This window comes from Rhinopithecus roxellana, chromosome 9, assembly GCF_007565055.1.
Source record: "Rhinopithecus roxellana isolate Shanxi Qingling chromosome 9, ASM756505v1, whole genome shotgun sequence".
In the NCBI taxonomy this organism is placed as follows: domain Eukaryota; kingdom Metazoa; phylum Chordata; class Mammalia; order Primates; family Cercopithecidae; genus Rhinopithecus; species Rhinopithecus roxellana.
Window position 1 is genome coordinate 143,277,600 of NC_044557.1, and position 25,654 is coordinate 143,303,253.

The following is a 25,654-nucleotide window of genomic DNA, read 5'->3' on the forward strand; positions in this document are numbered from 1 at the left end:
AACCACCTACTTACCATCTATTTACCAACCCCAAAACGTAGGCAGTTACTAGAATCCTTCCAGAATCACAGAAAGCAGGGCAGATGGGGCTGTGCCGATTGACAAGAGATGAGCTCTGAGGTTCTGCAGTGAGCAGGTCTATGCAAATCTACCCCCAAATTCTGAGGAAGCTGGGAGGCCAAAGAAAAAGCTGACAAATCCAGTTTCTTAGAAACTATTAAAAGGGGCCTACATAATAACTATGTTTAAATGATTAAAAATTCTGAGAGAGAATAGAAACAAGGCTGACAAATCTAGTTTCTTAGAAACTATTAAAAGGGGCCTACATAAGGACTATATTTAAATGATTAAAAATTATGAGAGAGAATAGAATCAATATGAAAAATCAGGCCAGTAAAGAAAAGAGAATCTGTACAGAATTAGAAATAGAAATATAGCTATTGAAGTTAAAAACTCAGAAGATAGGTTAAATGACAGACCTACATCCAATTAAAGAGAAGAAAGACCCGAGGAAATCTCCCAGAATTCAGTTCAAAGAGACAAAAGGATTCTAAGATACTAAACGACAGGGAGCTCAAGATCATATTTAACTTTACATTTACACAGCACTTATGTGGGCAGCCTCTGTCCTGTTCTTTACAAAGGTCATCTAACTTAATCCTCTTGACAGTCCTCTTTTTCAAATGTAGCTGAGGTACAAAGAGTTTTATTGACTTACCAAAGACACACAGGTAACCTTGGAGGTGGCAGAGCTTGGGTTGGACGCCAATAATCCACCCTGACTACAGTGCAATGAGCCTCAGAGACCCTACTGCTTCTGTGCTTCTCTCTCTGCTGCCCTAGCCACCTCCTCCTCTCCACAGGACCATTCCTATCAGCATATCATAATGCTCTTGTATTTCCCAACATTAAAAGAAATGCTTTCTTGACCTTACACCCTCTGTCAGCTACTAATCCCATTATTCTGCTGTTTATCACAACCTAAATTTATAAATTTTTACAAAGGCTGTCTTGACTTCCTTACCTACTATTTTCTCTTCAACTCACTCAATTTGTCATCTATCGTATAGCATACTATCTTAGAGAATCTCTCTCTCAGCTTCAAATTGATATATCTGATTGCCTATTGAATTCTAAATTTAACTTGTATAAAACTTAACTCTTGACCTCCACCTTCCCCATTATATAAATCCAAAAACATATGAAAGTAAATTATCTCCCCACAAGATGCTTATTTTTTATTTATTTTGAGACAGAGTCTAGCTCTGTTGCCGAGGCTTGAGTGCGGTGGTGCCATCTCAGCTCACTGCAACCTCTGCCTCCTGGGTTCAAGTGATTCTCCTGCTTCAGCCTCCTGAGTAGCTAGGACTACAGGCACCCACCACCACACTTGGCTAATTTCTGTATTTTTAGTAGAGATGGGTTTTTGTCATGTTGACCAGGCTGAGATGCTTATTGATAACAAAGATAAAATATTACTTTCCCGGCATAAATAACTTTAGTCAAGTAAAGTTAATCACCAATAATGTGACAAACAGATCTTCTATGACTCGTGATAAGATGCACTGGGAAGGACACAACATCACTCAGTGTTCCTCCCAAAAATATATAACCTGAGTTGAATAAAAAGAAACATCAGGCAAACCTAAATTGAAGGACATTTAAAACAAACGAATGGTCTATAGGATTTTTTACTTTTTATTTTTATTTTTTTGAGATAGAGTCTCACTCTGTCACCCAGGCTGAAGTATAGTGGCATGATCTTGGCTCACTGCAGCCTCCACCTCCTGCGTTCAAGTGATTCTCATGCCTCAGCCTCCTGAGTACCTGGGACTACAGGCATGCACCACCACACCCAGTTAATTATTTTTTGTAGAGAAGGGGTTTCACCGTGCTAATTTTTGTGTTTTTAGTAGAGACAAGGTTTCACCATGGTGGCCAGGCTGGTCTCGAACTCCTAACCTCAAGTGATCTACCCACCTCAGCCTCCCAAAATATTGGGATTATAGGCATGAGCCACCATGCCTGGCCTTTATTCCAGTTTTACCTATACCTGATGCTCCACACCGATATGGGGCTGTAGTCCTGCGACATTTTCACAAACGCGATTTCATTCTGAGCCTCAAAGCCCTCCTACAAGAGGAAGGGTAAGAATTATCCTCTCCATTCGGTAGATGAGGTGATTTAGACTGAGGTGATGAGGAAACTTGCCTATGTCTGTATATTTGGTGAGAACTTCAGGGCTCTCTAGCTTTCTGACTTGGGCTCACGGCTCAGTTCATTTTGTAACATTATTTTAAAACAGTAAAAGTGGGAACTCCAACATAAAGGGTTTTCGAGGAGTTTCTTCTTTCTTCCTGAACCTGTGCCACCATCTTCACCTAAACAGCCCAAGATCTCTGAGGTCTTGAGATCTACAAAGATGCAAGAGAATCCCACCACCTCCAACATCCCCAACAGCCCAAACACCACCTTCTAGGTGGAGGTTACTCTGTCCCTTGTCACCGCTACCTTTCCAAGGACATCTTCATTATTCTTTCCTTGGTGCTCCGACACCTTTTTGCACAGGCCTTTACTGTAAAGTTTTCACTTTGTATTACAGTTGGTTCTTCGTATGGCTGTCTCTTTCAGCTAGAAATTAATTTCCTGGATGCTGAGTTCATATCATCTCCATGTCTTCTTCATCTGTCAGTGTCCTGGCACCCACACATTAGTAATTTGGAGAGAGTTTAATAAAGGGACTATTTACAAAGATGTGAGCTGTGATTAGGAAAATGAAAGCAATCATAGAGTGTTCTCCCTTCCCTTCTCTCACCTGCCCCTCAGCCCCACTGACCCTCACCTATTTACCAACCCCAAGACCTAGGCAGTTACTGGAACCCTTCCACAATCACAAAAAGCAGGGTGGATGGGGCTCTGCTAACCAACAGGAGATGAGCCCTGATGTTCTGCAGTGAGCAGGTCTATGCAAATCTATTCCTACAGTCCAAGGAAGCTAAGAGGCCAAAAAGGAAAAAAAAAAAAAAAAAAAAAAAAAAAAAAAAAAGGCTGACAAATCATTCTTAGATAGTAATATTTACTAGGAACTTACAGACAGAAGCCATGTTTGTGTGTCAGGTGGCAGTGAGACAAGACGGTGGATTCCTGTGCTATCAACCCTCAGACCCAGGGCTTATATACCATAGGGAAAGGGTGATTCAGAAGGGATGCATGGGACGATTGAAGTACAGTAACATCAAGGTTGTCTCATCTAAGGGCAGGATTTACAGTGAGTACCTGCTCTTACACAAGGAACAGATAAACTGGAAATCTCAGAAGATTCCCAGAACTGGGGTTAACCAAAAGTCAACATGGTGGATTAACATCCAAGATGGAGTTACTTTGGCCCTGACACCTGTCTACAGGGTGCAGCCAGGCCATAAGATCCCCAGTGAGGAGCTCCTGTCTGCTGGCCCGTCCTGACTGGAAACCAGAAGGCAAGGGAGTCATCAGTGGCATCATCCCCCTTGGGTGCACAGCAGGGAGAGGCAGAAATGGGACAGACGGAGAATGTGCCCACATCTTTGCATCCCAGCATGCAGCAGAATGTCAACCACATCATTGGTGTACAGAAATATTTTTAATTGAATTGCTGAATCTTAGCTATTGCTCATTGATATCCCTTAGAAATAAAGCTTTATTTTTTTTCATTGCTACATATTTAGCACAGTTCAAGCCAGAGAAATACCAGACATATTATCAAAGTTTCCAGCTTTGCACTGTCGTGATGAACTCAGATTTCTATACCAAAACATAAAGCTAACTGCTCTATTTAGGAATGTCACAGCCAAAATATAGACTACTGTATGATTATGAAGTTATAATTCTTTCCTACTTCATTCAGTTAAAGATCTTGTGTACACCTCAATATGAGAAAAATGTATTTTTGTTCTACTTTTCTTACTCAAATGCGAAGGCTCTTCAGCCTGTTTAATAATTAAAACAACATGAGACTTAAGAGTTAATGGCAAATATTGCAGCTAATGATAAATGTGGACGTGTGTGTTAGTTATGCCATCTCTGAAGAAACTGGCGAGTTGGCTTCCTGATTATGAACAGTGACAGCCAAAGTTCCAAAACAGACACTGCCTCTCCTCCAGGTTTCCATAGCTCTCTTTCCCCAGCAGTCAGATTCACTGCCTTTATTAATATCTCAGCAAGGTGATGAGTGTAACACAAAATCCTTGCTTCAAAGGCCACTCAGTATTCAATTTTCGAATGGATTCTTTTAATGACACACCCTGAAAAGTCTGCATCATACACTCAAACTCCTTCCACATCTATGATTAATAAGCTGAGATTGTGGCTCCAATACTAACTCCCAGTGGTGACTAATTTGCTGAAGATTTATGGCTTTTGCTGTTAATCACACAGGGCAGCCGGCCTAGAAGAGGCATGGTTTGTGTGGGGGGTCCAGGTGTATTCATTGGTACTCCCTGCTTCTTTTCTCAAAAGTGTGCTGATTTGGTCAGTAAAATATATGGTAACTCTACGTAAGGCCCAGCCTCGGTCTCATCTTCAGGACTTTTGGAATATGGAGATGACAATACTTCTGCAGCAGTACCATCACTAACATCAGAGTTACAATATCCATGCTATCATTTGCCAATTCATTGCCATATTTTGTTAGTTTCCTGTGGATTCCGTAACAGATGATCACAAACTTGCTGGCTGAACACAGCCGACATTTAATAATATTTGCTCACAGTTCTGAAAGCCAGAAGCCTAAAATCAAGGCATGGCCTTCCCGTAGAGGCTCTGGGGGAGAATCTATGCACCCCTCTTCTGGTGGCCACTGGGGTTCCTTGGCTTGCTGGAGCCTCATCTTAATCTCCATGTTCTAGGTCATGTTGCCACCGCCTCTTCGGTCTGTGTAACTTCCCTTTGCCTCAGCCTTATCAGGATATTTGTCAATGTATTTAGATCCCACCTAGACGCTATAGCAGGGGTCCCCAACTCCTGGGCTGAGGACTCGTACTGGTCCATGGCCTGTTAGGAACCAGGTCGCACAGCAGGAGGTGAGAGCAGCAGACGAGCGAGCATGACCGCCTAAGCTCCACCGCCTGTCAGATCAGCAGCGACATTAGATTCTCCTAGGAGTGTGAAACCTATTGTGAACTGTCCATGCGAGGGATCGAGGTTATGTGTTCTTTATGAGACTCTAATGCCTGATCTGAGGTGGAACAGTTTCATCCCAAACCATCCCTTCATCTCCCTCCCCTGTCCAAGGAAAACTGTCTTCCAGGAAACCAGTCTCTGTCCCAAAAAGGTTGGAGACCACTGCCCTACAGGATGATCTCCTCATCTCAGGATCCTTAGCTCAATCACACCAGCAAAGAGTATTTTTTTAAAAATATGATCACATTCATAGGTTCCAGGAATTAGGACACGGACGTACCTTTTTGGAGGCCACCCTTCCACCCACTACCCACATTAAAGACAAGCTTATGTTTCCGAGCCATATTTTCGAATGTATAAAATTTCTGTTTTACATTTTCAAAGATCCTGTGACTCACTTATACTTGACATAATTATACCTCAGATGTTCCCAGTACAAATTACAAACCAGTTCAGGACAGCCTCTCTGGCCCCTCTCTCAGGACTCTGCTTATTTTATTATTTTATTTTATTTTAGTTTAGTTTAGTTTAGTTTAGTTTAGTTTAGTTTAGTTTTTAATTGAGACAAAGTCTTGCTCTGTTGCCCAGGCTGGAGGGCAGTGGTGCAATCTCAGCTCAGTGCAGCCTGACATCCCAAGCGCAAGAGATTCTCCCACCTCAGCCTCCAGAGTAGCTGGGACCACATGTACACACCACTGCACCTGGCTAATTTTTGTATTTCTTTGTAGAGACAGAGTTTCGCTGTGTTGTCCAGGCTGGTCTCAAACTCCTGGCCTCAAGCAATCCGCCTACCTCGGGCTTTTGTGCTGGGATTATAAGTGTGAGCCACTGTGCCCAGTCTGAGAATGCTGCTTTCTATAATCCTCTTCACAGTAGATTCTCTTCTTCTCATAAGTCCAATCCATGTAGAGAGTCCATCCATGGGACTAGGAAGAGGAAATGGAGTCATCTGCCTTGGACACAGAATTTAAGGGTATGCCAAAAATTTTAGTGTGTATGTGTGTCTATATGTATCTGTGTGTATATATATATATACACACTAATAGGTATATATAGGTGTGTGTGTGTATATATATATACCTGAGTGTGTGTGTATGTGTGTGTGTACATAGCTGATGGGTATATATAGGTTTACATATAGCTTATAGGGGTGTGTGTGTGTGTATATAGTTGATAGTTATAGATGTGTGTACACACACACATGCATATACTTATATAGAGAGAGCCTGTTTCCTTAAAATATATTTTCTATAAAATTCCAACCTATTCCTACATTGCCCTCCATCAACTTTCAGAGCTCTCAGGAGCCCCTTTTCTACAAATGTGGGAAGGATGCCCTTACCACGTGGGAGGGTGTGACATGAGTCTTAACTGGCCACGGAGGATGGCACCACCTGCACCTCCCGCAGTGTGTTTTGGGAGAAGCATCTGCCCAACAGTGATTGTTCAGAGTGATTTTCAGAACAGGATAGAATGCCATGGCTGGTCTCCTTCCTGAGTCATGACTTCTACACATTTGCTGTTTAGGTCTGAGGTCAAGCCGTAACAAAACTGTAGATTATGTGGCGACAAGCTGAATTTGTTATGGGATGTTTATATAATTCCACATATAAATGCTTACAAAAGAAAGAGAATTCCTTGCCTTGTCTTTCCTACTTCAAGCCCATATGTATGAGCTGGTGGCTATTTTCTATTTGTTAATAGCGTATTAATAAATCAAATCCATGTTATTTCAATTTTCGACTGGGTTTGTTTACTAGTTTTTAGTCTTAGCACATTCAAAGGATGTTGTTTTAAAATAATTGTAAAACTGTAGCCTTAGAGCTTGTAAGGAAAAATAATTTATCCTTTTGTCAAGCTCAATAAATATTGTTATAATGTGGTTTACTAAATAAGGCATTGGGTTAAGAACAAATGTACAGATACACTCACAATCTTTCAGTTTTTACATTAAACTAGAAGGAGGGCTGGGTGTGGTGGCTCCCGCCTATAATCCTAGAACTTTGGGAGGCTGAGGCAGGAGGATTGCTTAAGGCCAAGAGCTTGAGACCAGCCTGGGCAACATAGTGAGAACCTATCTCTAAAAAGAAAATTTAAGAAAAATAAAAGCAGGGCATGGTAGTGCATGCCTGTAGTCTCAGCTACTCAGGAGGCTAGGGCAGGAGGATCACTTGAGCGCGGGAGTTGGACATTACAGTGAGCTATGATTGTGCCACTGTGCTCCAACCTGGTAACAGAGCAAAAACTCTGTCTCTAAGAAAAAAGAAAAGAAAATCATCCATACTTATTGGCTTTTGTTTGCCATGTTTGCAGATAATTTAACTTTTAAATTATGTTTTGGAGAGGCTAGCTTTAAGAGTCTCATTATTTGAGCATACACAGTTGTGTAACAAAGGAAGTAACCTGGGAGTCTGTTGGAAAACTGGAGAACAGTCCAGTTTGAAACAGAAGAGAAAGAAAAGAGAAAAAAAAAAGAAAAAAGATAGAGACTAAGCCTGGAAAATATTAATTGAGAACACATCCATTCTAATGATAGCTATAAAAGAAAAGGATTGTTTCTTATTTGTGGTTTGAGCCGTGTATGACTTTGTAGTCATGTTATATGTTAGAAGAGGAAGCGGGTGGTGAAAGGAAGAGTTAGAAAGCAGAGCAAAAGAGATTTAAAAGATGAAGAAAAGAGAATAATATTAGGATGACTTCCTTTGCATTGTTTCTTCTTGAGGGCAGTTGTTACCTTGCACTCAATTCCCACTTGAAAACTAAAAGAAAACCATCCAGATGGGGCAGGTCAAAGAAGGAAAATGCTTGACAGTCATAACCCCATGTAATAACATTGAATTGTTTCCCAAGTTTTACCTCAGGTTACTCTGCTACCATAGACCCAGGGACTACGCCACTCTTTTAAACTCTTGTTACAGATTATGTGACAGAAAATGATCAGAAAAAGCTATATTTAAGCACATCTGCTGCTGTGTGCGTTTCATATTCAAACCAGCTCCACTGTTGTCCATCAGCCCAGTTAGTCAAGTGCCAGAGGTGACACTGTCATTCCTTAAGTTGCTTAATCAACATGCGACAGGTGTGACACATCTTCCTACTGCTGCACGCTGCTACCAGACTGATTGATGGGCAATCCACAGCCACACCCTTTGGCTCAATTACACTGATGCTGTCTTTGCTTTTTCTTTTTTTTTTCAATTATACTTTACGTTCTAGGGTACATGTGCACAACGTGCAGGTTTGTCACATATGTATACATGTGCCAATTTGGTGTGCTGCACCCAATAACTCGTCATTTACACTAGGTGTTCCTCCTATTGCTATCCCTCCCCCTCCCCCAACCCCATGACAGGCCCCAGTGTGTGATGTTCCCCTTCCTGTATCCAAGTGTTCTCATTGTTCAATTCCCACCTATGAGTAAGAACATGCGGTGTTTGGTTTTCTGTCCTTGCAATAGTTTGCTCAGAATGATGGTTTCCAGCTTCATCCATATCCCTACAAAGAATATGAACTCATCCTTTTTTATGGCTGCATAGTATTCCATGGTGTATATGTGCCACATTTTCTTAATCCAGTCAATCACTGATGGACATTTGGGTTGGTTCTCAAAGATCTAGAACTAGAAATACCATTTGACCCAGCAATCCCATTACTGGGTATATACCCAAAGGATTATAAATCACGCTACTATAAAGACACATGCATGTATATGTTTATTGCGGCACTGTTTGCTTTCTCTTTTTATTGTGTTTGAGCTTGCACTTGGGACAGCTCCTAAATCTCTAACCTCTTTTAAGAAAAAGCTGAAACATTGTTTGGAGTTAACATTCTCCCAACAAAGAGAAGACTGGCACTTTTAAGCTACTTTGAAAGTCATAAATACTTAACATTTTTTTAAAAAGTGAAGTCAAACCAACCAACCAGCCAACCAAGAACACATTCTGGGTCACTCTTGCACTGCTTCTTTAAATAGTGACACAGGGGATCCTAGTTGTGTTTGAATTCCAAAGGTAACACGTCCAGAGAAAGACACATACTGTCCTGTACTTTAGCTGGAGCAGAATGCACTGATGCAATCCTTTCATCGGGGTAGATGATGGTTCATTAAATATAGTGATGTTAAATAGACCCATCAGACTGAAGATGCAACTGGACTCCTGATTGTATATCAATGCCTCCAGCCTCAGCAATAGCCATCTCTTGGTCCATTAGCAAAGGTGAAACCAGGAATATATCCTCTAGCAGCATGTCAGTGAGCAAAAGATGATTTGGTTTCTTAGCCTCGGTGGGTGTATTGGATATACGGAAGTCATAGGAGATACCAGGTTTTTAAAAATCTAATTTTTCTCAGTACATATTCTTTATCAAAATTGTAAATTTCCACATTAATCTTTCAGTTTCTCTTGCAGAAGTAGAGAATGAAAACAGAAACTGATTTAAAGCACCTTGTATAATTATCACACTGTAACACTGTAATTAGAATAGCGGCTCTCAAAATGCAATCTCTGTACTCACAGCATCAGCACCACCTGGGAACTTGTCAGAAATGCAAATTATCGGGCTTCCCTAGAACCACTAAGAAGCTCTGGCAAGGCCCAGCAATCTGTGTTTTAACAAGCCCTCCAGGCAATGCTGATACAAGGCCAAGTTTAAGAAAAACACTGTCATTATTTATGACTGATTACAGTAACATCATTATAAATTAAGCAAACGAAAACCACCAAATTTTACATTTTTTTTTTTGGTCTGTTCTCAGATCTGCTATTCAGCAAGATAGCTAATTTTGAAATTGCTATGTCCACAGGTATTTAAAACAGAAATCTTAAATTAATTCCACCGAAAACAGGACTCAGAAAGGATAAATTCTCTGCTGTCTGCCACTCAATTTCTGAAGAAATGTTTGATTCTGGAAAAAAAAGACATTGTGTCTATGTTGTTGACATTGTAAATTATTCTAAAGGATGGATGTGATGTGGCTTCAGACTCTCAGGGGCATTTGATTAGACTGGGAAGGTTAAATTCCCACAGCAATTAGTGAGTGCTCTGACCAAAAAGAGGGATGTGAAACAAAACTAAACACAAAGAAATAAACAACAACTTTATGTTTGGATATAAACGGGTAGAAATATTTGGAAGATTGATGGAAAGAATAAACAATATACAATATCATTAACATGACCCACCCCTTCCCACCCAAGGCACTTCCATTTTAAATTAGAGCTATGTTTTTTTTTCTATTGTAAACCCTTGAAATCATCTCCAATACACAAAGTAGAAAATAAGGCGAAGCAAGGGAAGAGTCTTCAGATGAATCTCTTAAAACCTAAAAGCATGACTAAGTAAATGCTCCTTGGAAAGTTATCAAGGGTTCACATTTTTCTAAAAATTAAGTCTACAAAAAGGAAAACCAAAGAGCATTAAGCCTTATATAATTCAAATATTTACTTCTGCTAAAAAAAAAGAAACCACTAAACTGGGCTTTTAATAAGTACTGGAAATAAACTTCACTAAGACATGTGATCAGCACATTAAATTAGTTTTAAGACTGTCAACTCTCAACTACCTATCTGGGGTTGCTACGTTTCTTTCTTTACAGATAACATGGGGACCACAAAGGACTTTGGAGCTACCAGGACTTCTGATGCATTTTCTGCGTTTCTTCTCCCTCAGGGTCTGACATGAGCACAGTCTTACTTCCAGCTTTTATGCTGCTTTTCAAGAAGTTTTTCCTCTTCAGTCCAGTATTTGTACAACTGCCTTTTCTTCTTTAGAAGAAAGTTGAATGTATAATTTTTCAAGAGTTATTAATGGTTTCCCATAAATAGTCACATGAGGAGGAAGGAGGAAAGGAAAAGGAAAGAAGAAGTAGAAGTAGGAGGAGGAGAAGAAGAAGGGGAGGAGGAGGAAGGAAGAAAGACTTGGCTAAAATGAGAAGTAGGCAAGTAACTATGGTCCCCACACACAAATCTGTAGCATAAATGAGTCATCTGACTTTGAGAAGCCTCAAAGGGAATATGCTCAGAGAATACAGGAAAGCTTCTCTGAGTGATTTCCTGGATGTTTCTCAATGACACACTAAAGATACATTGTGTACCTTGTAATGAGAGTTGTACTTCAAATATATTTTATACAATGACCCACTGGAGTGGAATATGCTGCCATATTCCACTCAGGGGACACCAGGGGGTCATGGACTCTAACAGCACAGTGTAGCTCAAATTCTCATTGTGAAGGAATCTAACAGGCCCAGTAACAAGCACTTTTCCAAGCATTCCTTTCCTCAGAAAAACCCTTTTATGTTCTGACCCATTTCAACAGGCAACAGACAACAAAGGGAAAACCAAGGCCTTTATTCCCACAAGTAACTTCCTTCCTTTATTAGGTCAAGGCAAAAAGAGAAATGACAATAGTTTGGTTATTTGTCTCCTTCAAGTCTCATGTAGAAATGTGATCCTGAATGATGGAGATGGGTCCTGGTGGGAGGTATGTGGGCATGGAGGAGGATCCCTCATGAATGGCTTGGTGTCATCCCATTGGTAATTAGTGAGTTCTTGCTCTATTAGTTCATGCGAGGGCGGGTTGTTTAAAGTAGCAAGACACCCCTACTTTTCCTCCCTTTCTCACCATGTGATGTCTGCTCTCCTCGCCTTCTGCCAGGAGTGGAAGCTTCCTGAGGCCTCACCAGAAGCAGATGCTGGTGCTATGCTTCTTGTACAGCCTGCAAGACCATGAGCCAAATAAACTTCTTATTTTTATAAATTAACCAACCTTAGGTATTTTTATAGCAACAAAAAATGGACTAAGACAGGAAACAAAAATGGCAATTTCTGGACTTGAATTTCAGATATTTTGAAGCATTTTAATTTCTCTAATGCTCTTGGGAAGAGGGGAAGATGAAAACCAAGTGATGACCCATGTCTACATGTGTCACCAAAGAGAATATAATGGAGCCATCGCCAACTCCACCTCCCCAGCCCTGCTTAACATCAACCCCAGGAAGGAACCTTGGGTTACATTTAAAAAGATGAGGGTGAGACTAGGAAGAGTGGGAGAACAACGAGAAGAGGGCTGTCTCACAAACCCAAGGGAGGAACCCCAGAAGAGAGGCCTATAATGAGGTTCTGTGAGATGACCACCCAAATACAATGAATTCGGCAGTTAGGACATGGATGACCTCTTCTATCCAATTTCAACCAACTGGTGAGGGCTAAAATCAGGTTTCCCAAGATTGAGAACTAAGTGAGAGATGAAATAGTTCTTCCAAGAAGCTTGTCAGTGACAGAGGAGAAGAAAAGGGAAGTAACCTGGTGGAGAGTGTGACATTAGAGAAGGTTTTTATACAATAGTAATATTTGTGCATGATTACAGGAAGGAAGAAAGGAATAAAGAGAAGAGAGAAATACGGTAGAAAAATTAACGAAATAAACCCCCAGAGAAGTTGGAAAAGAAGGAAGATCATTAGCAAAGTTGAAAAAAAATCGATTTTTGAAGAAAGTAGATTCCTTCTCTCTCAGATAGGAGGGAGAAAACGATGAATGAATATATGGTAACTCTGAAAGTGGACAACAGGGAAATGGAGGCATTAAGATACTTCATAGATTTTTCTTCTGAATAACCTGGGAAGCCAGGCTCTCTGCCAAAACCAGACATAACTAATGGAGATGTGAATTAGAGTGGACCGATTTTACATGGAGAGTTCAAGAGATGTTATGCAAATTGGTCTCTAAGGACAGAAGCATAGAAAAGGGAATAATAATTCCTACTTATTTGCAGTCACTTCTCTAATCATTACACTTCCAGGAAAAATAGCACTTTAAAATAAGGAGATAAGGAGTGATACTCGGGCAGTGGTAGAAACATTGGCACCACTTTTGTCTGAAAGAGAAAGTGCAGCTGACTGGTACCTGAGATCTGAACATGGAGCATGTCAATTGCTCTCATAAAGGAGAAAGGTAGCAGCAGCCCAAGGCAAGGTAACTACTACTTTCATTCTTGGGTTCTCAGGCAGAACTGTTGAGAGATGCCTTCATAACCTCAGGCGTCCCTGACTTGCCTGTTTGGCACAAAAGGGGGAAGCAGAGTGTTACCCCAAATGCTGCATTTATATTGCTTCCTCACTTCTAGTTGCCAGCATCTGTCAAGGCAAGAGAAAAGCAATGCCAAACAACATTGGGAGCTGAAGGAAATAAAAAAGCATCAGCAGAGCACCAAGTAACATAGACTGCTTTCTGGTGGCTTCCCAAGTTTAGAAAACAGTAAGTTCTAAGAAACTAGAGTTTTATTAGAAATGGGAAAATATTTAGCTTACACTGACCCAATATGTAACAATTCTTCGTAAAAGTGTTGGCCAAAAATGGGGGATACTCCAAAACGTTTAAATTAACAAATATCAGTCTGAAACGCTAATTATGTTTCCAACAGAGTGATGCTTTGAAGACTGGATACACAAGTGAACTGTGTATACTCTCCAGCTAAGAAGGCAAGCACCTAATAATAAAAATTTAGCCAATTATTCTTTACTAGCAATATATTAACACAGGAAAATCATAACCATGAAATTCTGAGTATATGAAAACATTGGTTAAATATAAATCCTGTCAACAGAAGTGCACAGGGCTATAGAAGCAAAACCAGAAGACATTATCCAGCATTCTCTACAGTCACATTCCCTACATGGGTGAGGGGAGGGAGGGGTAAAATAAAGGAAAAGAAGAAAATATATATAGGGAGATAAAAAAACAAAAAATTGGTACTCGCATGTAAACAATTGCAAAGACTAGAAATGCCAGCATCTCTAGATGAGAAGAAGCCAGTGCAAGAATTCTGGCACCATGAAAAATCTGAATGTGGCACCACCACCAAAGGATGGCACTAGCTCCCCAGCAATGGTCTGTAATCAAAATGGAAACTCAGAAATGACAGATAAAGAATTCAGAGCATGGATGACAAGGAAGTTGAACAAGATCCAAGACAAGGTTGAAAATCAACACAAAGAAACTTCTAAAGCAATCCAGGAAATGAAGGAAGAGATAAACATCTCAGAAAAAAATTTTTTTTTTTTTTTGAGACGAAGTCTCGCTTTGTTGCCCAGGCTGGAGGGCAGTGGCGCGATCTCAGCTCACTGCAAGCTCCGCCTCTCGGGTTCACGCCATTCTCCTGCCTCAGCCTCCCGAGTAGCCAGGACTCCAGGCACCCACCACCATGCCTGGCTTATTTTTTGTATTTTTAGTAGAGACGGGGTTTCACCATGTTAGCCAGGATGGTCTCCATCTCCTGACCTCGTGATCCACCCGCCTTAGCCTCCCAAAGTGCTAGGATTACAGGCGTGAGCCACCATGCCCTGGCGGAAAAAAAAAATTTAATGGGAGTATGTAAAGCAACCAATGAATGGATTACTGGCATTCCTGAGAGAGATGGAGACAAAAAGAACAACCTTAGAAAACATATTTGAGGGGATAATTCAAGAAAATTTCCCTAATCTTGCTAGAGAGGTAGACATCCAGATATGAGAAATCTAAAGAACACCTACAAGATACTATACAAAATGAACATTACCAAGGAATACACTCATCAGACTGTCTAAGGTCAACACTAAAGAAAAAAATTGTAAAGACACCTAGAGAAAAAGGTCTGATCACACACAAGGGCCTACCAGGCTAATAGTGGACTTCTCAGCAGAAATCTTACAAGCCAGGAGAGATTGGGGGACTATTTTCAGCATTCTTAAAGAAATGAAATTCCAAGTAAGAGTCTCACATCCCTCCAAACTAAGCTTCATGAGCAAAGGACAAATAATTTTTTCCATTGAAGCAAGCGCTAAGGAAATTTGTTACCACTAGACCAACCTTATAAGAGATCCTTAAGGGAGGTCTAAACATGGAAATGAAAGAATGATACCTGTTACCACAAAAACACACTTAAGTACATAGCCCACAAACCCTATAAAGCAACCATGCAATAAGAAGTACAAAGCAAACAGTTAAAAACTTCTATCTCATTCTATGAAGCCAGCATCACTCTAATGCCAAAACCTGGTAAAGACACAAAAAAGAAAACTGCATGTTAAAATATCTGATGAACAAAGATGCAAAAGTCCTCAACAAAATGCTAGTAAACCAAATCCAACAGCACATCAAAAAGTTAGGCTTTATTCCTGGGATGCAACTTTGGTTCAACATAGGCAAATCAATAAATGTGATTCAACACATAAACAGAATTAAAAACAAAAAATATACGATCCTCTCCATAGGCGAGGAAAAAGCTTTTGATAAAAATTCAACATCCCTTCATGATAAGTTTTTTTTCAGGAAACTTGGCATCAAAGGAACATACCTCAAAATAATAAGAGTCACTATGACAAGCCCATAGCCAACATCATGCTGAATGAGTAAAAATGGAAGCATTCTCCTTGAGAACTTTAACAAGACAACGATGCCCACTCTCACTACTCCTATTCCACCCAATACTGGAAGTCATTGCCTAAGGAATCAGGCAAGAGAAAGGAAGAAAATGTATCCAAACAGAAAAAGAAGTTAAACTCTCTCTCTTTGCTGACAACATGATTCTATGCCTAGAAAACCCAAAAGACTCTGCCAAAAGCCTCCTGGAACTGATAAATGGCTTCAGTAATGTTTCAGAACACAAAATCAATGTACAAAAATTTTAGCATTTCTATACACTAACAATGTTCAATATGAGAGCCAAGTCAAGAATGGAATCCCATTTATAATAGCTGCCATAAAATAAAATAAAATAAAATAAAATAAAATACCTAGGAATACATCAAATAAAGAAAGTGAAAGATCTCTACAAGGAACTACAGAACACTGCTGAAAGAAATTACAGATGACACAAACAAATGGAAAAATATTCCATGCTCACGGATAGGAAGAATCAGTATTGTTAAAATGGTCATACTACCCAAAGCAATTTACAGATTCAATGCTATTCCTATCAAGCTAACAATGTCATTTTTCACAGAACTAGGAAAAAACTATTCTAAAATTCATATGGAACCAAAAAAGAGCTTGAACTGCCAAAGCCATCCTAAGCAAAAACAACAAGGCTGGAAGCACCTCATAGCCCAGCTTTAAACTGTACTATAAAGCTATGGTGACTAAAACAGCATGGCACTAGTACAAAATCAAACACATAGACCAATGGAACAGAATAGAGAACCCAGAAATAAAGCCACATACCTATAGCCATCTGATCTCCTATGAAGTCAACAAAAATAAGCAATGGGAAAAGGTCTCACTATTCAACAAATGGTGCTGGGATAGCTGGCTAGCCAGATGCAGAAGATTGAAACTGGACCCCTAGTTTCACCACATACAAAAATTAACTCAAGATGGATTAAATATTTAAATTTAAGACCTAAAACTGTAAGAACCATAGAAGAAAATCTAGAAATCTAAGAAAAACCATTCTCGACATCAGCCTTGGGAAAGAATTTATTACTAAGTCCTTAAAAGCAATTGCAACAAAACAAAAATGGACAAATCAGATCTAATTACACTAAAGAGCTCCTGCACAGCAACATAAACTATAATCAAAATAAACAAATAATCTACAGAATGAAAGAAAATATTCACGGATTATGGATCTGGCAGACGTCTAATATTCAGAATTTATCAGTAAACTGAACAAGTGAAAAACATATAACCTCATTAAAAATGGTTAAAAGATATGAACACATTTCTCAAAAGAACACAGACAAGTAGCCAACAAACATATGAAAAAATGCTCAACATCACTAAATGCAAAGCAAAACCACAATGAGATACCATCTCATACCAGTCAGAATAGCTAGCATTAAAAAGTCAAAAAACAACAGATGCTAGTGAGGCTACAGAGAAAAGGGAATGTTTATGCACTGATGGTGGGTGTAAATCAGTTTAGCCACTGTGGAAAGCAGTTTCAGGTGTCTCAAAGACCTTAAAACAGAACTGCCATTAGATCCCATAATCTTATTACTGGATATGATAGATACATCCAAAAGAAAAGAAATCATTCTACCAAAAAGACATCTACACTCATATGTTCACTGCAGCACTATTCACAACAGCAAAGACATGGAATCAACTTACGCCCCCATCAGTGGTGCATTCGATAAAGAAGATATGGTATGTATGCACCATGGAATACTATGCAGCCATAAAAAAGAATGAAATCATGTCCTTTGTAGGAACATGGATGCAGCTGATTATCCTAAGCAAATTAATGCAGGAACACAAACCAAGTACTGCATGTTTCATTTATAAGTGGGAACTAAACAATGGTACTCACGGACATAAAGATGACAACAATAGACACTGAGGACTACTAGATAGGAGAGGGGAGGAACATGGCAACGACTGAATAACTAATTATTGGATAATATGCTTAGTAGCTAGGCGACAGTATTAGTTGTACTCCAAACTCAGTATCACCCGATATACCCAGGTAACAAACCTGCACATGTACCCCCTGAATCTAAAATAAAAATTGTAATTATTTTTTTAAAAAAGAAAGCATTGTTATATGAAAGCATAACTAAAAATCTGATATAGAGCAAGCTTTGAAGAAACTCAAACACCCAGGTTATATTTTGGTAGAATTCATATTTACTATTTCTGACTTTTAAGAAAAGACTCACTAAGCCTACAGATCAGAAATTATCTCAGACATATACATATTTGTTTATACAAAACAATCTGACTTGACAGGAAACATTATATATATACATTACATATACAAAATAACCTGGCTTGCTTTAGCTGTCAGACCTTTCATTACCTCCTTACTCTAATGACTAGGACTTCCTCTTTCTCTGTCTTCTCATTACCCCAGGACTCTGAATTCCCTGAATCTTCTGCTGTAGGAGGAAGCTCCTTTTCTTCCTCTGTGCTCCAAAACTTTAAGTGCTCTCTTCCTTATGGCTAGCAGAAAAAAAGAAAAAGGATAAAAACCATGGCACGCACTGTATTTTCCCATGTCTTCCTTTCGTTCTATCATGAAAGAGTTGCAATTCAGTTACTTCCTTTGAATGCTTTCTCTCTTTAACTTCAATTTTTATATGGCATCAAATAACTTGTTTGCTTAACATTGTACATTTTAGTCCTAAGAGACTTCTTAAATGGCTGAAACCATTTATTCCTGAATATTTTGAGATCATGTCACACCCAAAATGTGTTTTTAGCCAACCAATACAGTAGCTTCTTAAAATATCTGTTTGGATACTACAGGAACAGAAAACCAAACACCGCATGTTCTCACTGGTAAGTGGGAGCTGAACAATGAGAACACGTGGATGTGGGGAGGGGAACAACACACACTGCGGCCTGTCGTAGGGGGAGGGAGAGCATCAGGAAAAATAGCTAATGCCTGCTAGGCTTAGTACTTAGGTGATGGGTTGACAGGGGCAGCAAACCACCATGGTACACATTTACCTATGTAACACGCTTACCTATCTATGCAAACCCACGTGTTTTGCGCATGTACCCCGGAACTGAAAATAAAAAAGAAAAGATACCCAGTGAAACCCCGTCTTTACTAAAAATAGAAAAAAATTAGCCGGGCGTGGTTGAGGGCACCTGGAGTCCCAGCTACTCGGGAGCCTGAGGCAGGAGAACGGCATGAACCAGGGAGGCAGAGGTTGCGGTGAGCCGAGGTAGTGCCCCTGCACTCCAGCCTGGGCGACAGAGGGAGACTCCATCTCAAAAAAGAAAAGAAAAGAAAAAGGCACAAATAGAAGGTTATGAAAAGCCAGTTTAGGAAATACATCCACCCTGAGATTTTAATGGGCAGGAAATCTTGTGATCTCAGCTTTTGATGACATGTGCTGTTAAAATACACATGTAGATTCATAAACATGGCAGTGGCCAAATAATTAATGAATCAGAATCGAAGCACCTATCTCGGCCACTTGGAGCTTACAGTGAGTTATATAACCATAGCAAGCTTTAGTTTCTTCATTCAAAAAATCAACGACATAGAAAAAAAATCTGTTCAGAAAAAAAATTTAAGGTATTTTGTTATGCCTTCCGTTATTGTCTCACCATCAAATTAGCTGAAATACTCATTTTACACATGAGCATATTAAGGCAAGTTTATTTCTCTCCAAATTTATCTATTTTTATCTCCGATAATTATTTAGAGTCTCTACCTCAAAAGATAGTTGTGAAACTTACATGATTAATGTCAATTAAATTACATGTAATATAAAACACTTAGGAAAGTGTGTATGAGAAAGCCAGTAGTGTAGAAATGTTAGCTGCTGCTATGATCATTTTAGGAGTGATTAAGCAAATAATGATTGATTACTCTGATAGTTGGCTTATATCTTCTGCCTAAGAAAACTGTAGGATGTCATTTTCTTTTTCAGAGAAGTCATGTGAAAGCCAACATTGTAAAGATATTAAACTCCTTGTTTAAATGTGCGTAGGGATTACTATTAGCCAAAAATTTCCCATTAAAACTTCAGACATATGAACGTATATTGGAAAAGAACGAACTGCAAAGCTGAACATGAGATGGAAACTGTAGGGGAACTTTATGTTTGCTTTCATTTCCTAAATAGATCTCTTGAACTTAAGAAGCTTCTGTTGAGGTTTCATATGTCAAAATGTTGCTTCGTTCCTGTTATTCATAAATTCCGCTGAAGTAAGGCTCCAGTAAAAACTGTGAGTCATGGTCCACTCTTTTGTAACTGTCACAAAATATAAATTTCTGTAACAATTGTAAAGTAGTGCCACATTTTACCATAGTGTGCTGGGTTATACAGTCTTCAGGATGTGGGGAATGAGGAATGCAACCTGTTCATAAGTGGGAGTTGCATGGTTTATCGTAAAAGTTCATGTTTCCAGCAAACGACAAGCTATCACCAGGACTACATATGTGTAAGAAACCAGAAACCTTACAGAAGCCCACATATGGGGTCTGTCATGTTGATGGTGGGGATATTTTTTTTCTGTAAAAATCTACTGATCATACCTTGTATTTAAAAAGATCATCTAAAAGCTTCACATAAATTCAAATTAATTTCAAGAGAAGAAAAATAAAATACCCCAATCACTTTGTAAACTAAGAACAGATGATGTAAAACCTGACTCACAAATGTAATAAAATATATATTTAGAAAGGCAGAAAGGATGGTGTAAAAGATTAAGCACCTACAAAAGGGATGTCAATCAAAGAGAAGGAGGCTTGGCGTGGGGCTGATACGTGTAATCCCAGCACCTTGGGAGGCCAAGGTGGGAGGATCGCTTGAGGCCATTTCTACCCTGGGGAACATAACAATACTCTTTCTACAAAATAAAAATAAAAATAAAAATAAGCTGGTTGTAGTGGTGCATGCTTCTAAACCCAGCCACTTGGGAGACTAGGGCAGGAGGATTTCTTGAGGCTAGGTGTTTGAGACCAGCAAGGGCAACATAGCAAGACTCCGTCTACACTAAATAAGAAGTTGGAGAGGTAAAGCTTCTGTATATTAATTTTCAAATTTCAACATCTATTTTAAAATATAGATTCACCCTCTGATCGCATTCTGTAGATTTTTCATCGCATTGCGTCATAATGGTGTATGCATAATTATTACATTTGGATCATGGACAATAATATTTAGGATAAATTTTTTATGTTTCGTTTTTATTGGCTTTCACTACAGTGGAAGTATAAATAAGATTCTTACGGAAATAAAGAAAACTTACTCTGTTTACTCCGTTCTAACCAAAGGGATTAAGGGAATATATGAGGTCTCATTTGAGTTGGACCTCAACCCCCTGAATTGAAAAAATAAAGCAAAAAAATTTATTATTAAGAAAAATTTCAAATAAACACAAAGGTAAAAAGAATAGTAAAATAATGTCATATACAGCTGCCTCCCAGAATGAGGGGAAGAGCAGCTCCAGGACAGTCCATGGATATCAAAATCCAGGGATGCTCAAGACATTCATATGAAATAGCATAGTATTAGCATGTAACTTACAAACACCTGTATACTTTACATCATCTCCTAGATTACTTATAACACCAATACAATGTAAATGGTTCTTACGTTGTATTTTTAATTGTATTATTTTTGTTGTGATATTGTTATTTTTTAACTTTTCTGAATATTTCCCATCTGCTGTTGGTTGAATCTGCAGATGCGGAACCTGCAGAAATGGAGCGCTGACTGCACTCACCATTCAAATTCAAAATTGATCAATGCCTTGCCAGTCTCATTGCAGCTATTCCCTTATTTAAACACACGCACACAGACACATGTACACACACACACACACACACACACACACACAGATGGAGGCAGAGAGCTGACCATATGTGTCCATGTATGTTTGCATGTTTGCGTACATATATACATATGTGTAGTTGTATATGGGGGGCATACACACATAGATTTGAAGTGCAGTGTTTTAAAATAGTGCTACTCAAGGTCAGTCTGAAACCCAGCAACATCAGCAGCAGCAGGAACCCTTTGGAAATGCAAATCCTCATTTCCACTGCAGACCTCCTGAATCAGAACCTCTGGGGGTATGACTCGGTATTCTGTGTTTTAACAGGCTCTCCAAGTGATTCTGATGCATGCACAAGTTTAAGAAGCAAAGTTTGAAAGCAAATTCCACACAAGATGTCATGTCATCTGTGAAAACTCCATCATGCCTCTATAACTGATACTACTACGTCCAACAAAATTATGAGTAATTCCTTAATAACATCCAATCTAGGGTAGTCACAGGTCCTGGCTGGCCCAGGTCCAACCAGTTTACACCTGCTGTCCTGGAGTAATTATTAACATCACTCCTTTCACATTCAGAAGTGTCCCAGTTAGAATGACAAGTGTTATGATCACTGTTTTCATATTTCTGAAGATTATAAAACAAGATTCACCTTTGTCCTCTCTATCCCATTCCTTCCCCTCCCTTTAGTAACCATTTTTTTACTGGTTTTATTTATTCTTCATCTGTTTATTTTTGAAACTGTGAATTAATTCATCTGAGTTACACTTGCTTCCTCTTTTAACACAATTCCACAGCTTGCAGTTTTAAACTGTGCGATATCCAGGAGAGAGAACTCTATGGCAGTGTACAGGATCTTTCTCTTTCCTTTCCTCTTACGGCTACATAATAATCCTTGTTGTAAAAGTTGTAGTCATTAGACTGCTATTGATAGACACTGGGTTGTTTACAGTCCTTTGCTATTTCAAATAGTGCAGCAGTGAGTAGCACTGGGCACGTGGTCATTTCATAATTTTGCCCACGTGTCTGGGAGAGATTTCTAGAAGTGGAGCTGCTGGGCCAAAGGATGGATGTATATATAATTTTGCTAGATATTGTAAAATGCCACTGTATGCAGCTGTGCAAATTGGATATTTGAGTTCCTGTTTCCCCACTGCCTCCTCTAGAGGATATGTTATCTAACTTTGGGATGTCTGCCTATCTGATAAGCAGAGATATGGTATCTCAGTGTAGTTTGCTTTTTTAACTTCTTACAGAAGTAATATCCATATAGAAAAGTATATATATATATATGCACAGATAGAAACTTCACAAACCAAACACACCTGTGTAACCAGCACACTGATGAAGAAACAGAAAACTATCAGTGTCTAGAACCTCCCACGGGCTCTCTTAGTAAATTGTAAAGTGTCTTTCTCTTGCTTCGAGCAAAGGTAAGCTCCTTTTCATATATGTCAGAACTTTTTTGCATTTCCATACTGAGTATCCCAGTATGGTTTATTAGACAGTCACAGAGTTTTTAGATGAATTGTGCTAGCAGAAACATCAACTGGGACAGAAAAGGATGGAAACATTATAAACTAAAATGAGACCTTTGGGCCGGCAGACTTCTGCAGACCTCAGCCTCCCGTGTAGCTAGGACTACATGTGCATGCCACCACATCTGGCTAATTTTTAGATTTTCTGTAGAGATGGAGTCTTGCTATGTTGCCCAGGCTGGTCTCAAACTCCTGGTCTCAAGCGATCCTCCTGCCTTCCCAAGTGTTTGGATTACAGATGTGAACCACCACTCCTGGCTGACTGCCTTTTGGAATGGCGGCATCTATAGCAGCTATCCTATGCCATCCCCGCTATTGTAGGTTGCACATGGAGAGCAGATAAATGGTCTCTTTAGCTGGCAAGTCTTTAGATTGAGAAGAAGTAGCCTCTGGAGCTCTGAACCACCATGTAAGAAGCTGAGGCTGTCCTGCTCGTGAGGAAACAGAAACTAATCAGGAAGATAGACCACACCAAGAGAGAGATGCCTCACCCTTGCCTGCATGCGTCAGCACACCGCTGATCCCACGGCAGCCACCATCACACTGCAACCTCAAAAGCGAAGGTGAGGCAGAGATACTCCACTGAGCCATTTCCAAATTCCTGCTCACAAAAACCAAGAGGAATACTGCATGATAGTCATGGCTTTGAAACACCATTTGGGGGTCGTTATGCAACAACAGATAATTAAGACTGATTTCGATCCTTACTCATGAAGTGAAAAAACAATCCAATTTCCTACCGAATGTAACTCAAAAAGAAACTCAGGAATGGCAGTTGAAAAACAGTTTAAGTTTTGGAAATGAATTCTAGAACTCAAGAGATGTTGTTTAGTTTAATACAAATCATTTGTAATTTCAAGTTACCTGGCTGCCTCTTTATACTCTTATTTGTAACAATGAGACACAGTGCCTGCCTTTTTAGCCAACAATTATTTAACTGACACGAGAGTTTCCATAAAATTAATCTAGGTTTTAAAAAATCTAGTCGCTACAAGTGAAGATAATCCATAATGAAAAAAAAAAAACCATACTACCAAAAGCAAACACACTCTGGGAATAAAAACGGAACTGTGATTCTCAGTTCTTCATCAGTTGTTGTAGCTTGGCTCTAAATGGAAATGTCAAAGAAGTCATTGGATAGAAATTACCCTGTGAGTCAAAACAGTGCTCCTTTTAAGAACAACTGACCAATCAAATTTATCTAAAGAAAATTGGGACTTGAAAGACATTGGAAAACCCTAATTTTATCATTTGATATTGCCAAGGCCCAAAGCATCACCATTGGATACGATTTCCAATAAATAACAACCAAACTCTCGCCTTGATTGAAGTAGTAACCAATAATAAAAATATTGAGTTATATACTTTTGATACAGAAGAGCTATCTAAGCTGATTGGTGAGTGTAGGTGTGGCACTGAATTACTGAGCCAATGAGGCATAACTGCTGCTGTAATTTGATTACTGAAAAATTCGTGTTTGATTTGCCTTTTAGATGGTAAATGTGGTTTTCCTCTGAAAGCTTGTGGAGTCTCAGCACATTTCATCATATTTAATGGCTGTTTCCCTTTCTCTTTAGTGGTTTTTATTTTTAATTTTCACAGGATATCAGGATGTGACCTGTTTTGCTTCAGTATTGCCTCAAAGACTGAGAAATAAGGGGTTAAAGGGACTGTCAAATTCCAAAGAGCACCTACACAAGGCATGTAAGAGCCAGAAGCAGCTTTTACAAAGTTTAACCCTTCAGCCAGTTGGAGCCACAAAAGGACTGAATGCAAAGAGGAAGAGAGTGAGGATTTCTATGGACCATGTGGGGATGTACGGGGGCTTCCCCTCCCACCTTTGTCCCACGTGTGGGTTGGCGGGGGGGAGCTTCACCCCACCACAGTGGGAAGGGGACTGCAGTAGAGCTGAGGCAGGAGGTGGGATTTGACTCCAGAGGTGGGGCTCAGACACCGGACCAAATTGAGGACTAGCTAAAACAGAGAGGGGACAGAAGTCCCTTTCCATAGCACTCCTACCAGGATGCCATTTCAGTTTACCATTGCCATGGCAACACCTGGAAGTTACGATCCCTTTCCACAGCAACAACCTGATGACCTGGAAGTTACCACCCTTTTTGGAGACATTTCTGCATAATCCACCCCTTAATTTACATGTCATTGAAAGTGGGTATAAGTATGACTGCAGAACCACCTCTGAGGTGCTACTCTGGAGAAACCGCCCATGCAGCAGCCCTGCTTTGCAAGGAGCAGGACCTCTGCTGCTGCTGCACACTGCCGCTTCAATAAACTTTGCTGTCTAACACCACTGGCTCACCCTTGAATTCTTTCCAGGGTGAAGCCTCCCAAGTTTGGGGCTCTCCTGCTCTGCATCAGAACCAGGTGGAGAGCTTGGCACAAGCATAAGGGGTGGGTCCCAATGGCAGGGCCAGGTCAGCCTGACATGGCGCCTTGGTGTATAGCCCTTCCACCAGTGGTGGGCTCAGGAGCACATTCTTCCCTTGGGCCAAGGGGACAGCCCACAGCTGGACATCGTCATTTACAAAGAAGGATGCTTTTCAAAGGCCTTCATCCAGGGCAAGCCTAACACTCCCCACAGAAAGGACTGGAGGTAGACCTTTGTCCAAGGAACTCAGGGTTAAAAGAGGTTGAAACTGGCCATCCAGGAAAGTCAAGATCTACCTCATCTGGCAGGAATTCAGTTGGAGGTACCCAAAAGGGATTCCTTAAAAACTCATA